At 51.0% G+C, this 253-nt stretch overlaps 1 protein-coding gene across 1 annotated transcript in view; it reads left to right on the plus strand.

Annotated features, from left to right (window-relative positions):
* EMH_0047230 (uncharacterized protein) overlaps positions 1-253 on the plus strand; it is a gene marked incomplete at both ends in the record, with an annotated part of 2,374 nt that overhangs the window by 1,396 nt on the left and 725 nt on the right. The gene's annotated exons all lie outside the window — the stretch shown is intronic.

Raw genomic sequence — 253 nt, forward strand, 5'->3', positions numbered from 1 at the left:
CGTGGTGCGTCTTCTGTCTCTTCTGCTACGGGGCTAGGGTTTAGGGTTTAGGGTTTAGGGTTTAGGGTTGAGTCATTTGCTGCTGATATATGCATGTAGGCAGACTCTGTATGTTGAGACTGTAGCTTCGCTGGGGTGTATTGACAGCTGCATGCATGCGCTGCATGCATTGCATGCGTTGCGCTGTTAACATGTATGCATGCATGCGCAGACGTCTCCTTCTTTGTCTATGGGGTCTACGCCGTCTATGGGG

This window comes from Eimeria mitis, genomic scaffold (assembly GCF_000499745.2).
Source record: "Eimeria mitis Houghton genomic scaffold, Emh_scaff2007, whole genome shotgun sequence".
In the NCBI taxonomy this organism is placed as follows: domain Eukaryota; phylum Apicomplexa; class Conoidasida; order Eucoccidiorida; family Eimeriidae; genus Eimeria; species Eimeria mitis.